Source organism: Fulmarus glacialis, unplaced genomic scaffold (genome assembly GCF_000690835.1).
Source record: "Fulmarus glacialis isolate BGI_N327 unplaced genomic scaffold, ASM69083v1 scaffold43815, whole genome shotgun sequence".
Taxonomy (NCBI): domain Eukaryota; kingdom Metazoa; phylum Chordata; class Aves; order Procellariiformes; family Procellariidae; genus Fulmarus; species Fulmarus glacialis.
This window is the reverse complement of record NW_009214455.1, coordinates 2,562-3,079: the sequence shown is the minus strand read 5'-3', so window position 1 is coordinate 3,079 and position 518 is coordinate 2,562.

Sequence of the window (518 nt, the reverse complement as noted above, 5' to 3'; positions counted from 1 at the left end):
CCGGCCCCCGCGGCAGCAGGAGGGAGACGTGGTCTCTGCCACCATCTTGTCTGCAAAGCTGCGTCATTCGTAACCGCGTTTGCTTGAATTATGCCTTAAACTTCAGTTAGCGGGTGTTTTATGTTTATGAGTTTGAAATTCATTGCGCACAGGTATTATATGACATGTATGAAAACAATTAAGAGAGGATGTTCATAAAACAACCGTGAAACAAAACAAAACTCTCAAGCTTTCGGGGTTTCTGTCCTCCTGTAATTCCACATAGCAGCACTGGGGACTGGCAGGAACACTTCTTCATGTGAGAACAAGGCAACATTTTGTATAAATTCAGCAGTGTAGCGTGCTGGTGATATTCTACAACTTAAATGAAAAGTAAGTTCAAGTTGTGTGCATAGCTGTGTTCTAAGGGAAATAACCTACCAAAATTATAGATACCCATAATCCTAAGAAAGATGATGTGTTGAGATTTGCATTTAACACAGCCTACACTATTTGGCACAGCCACAAACAAGTTGGGT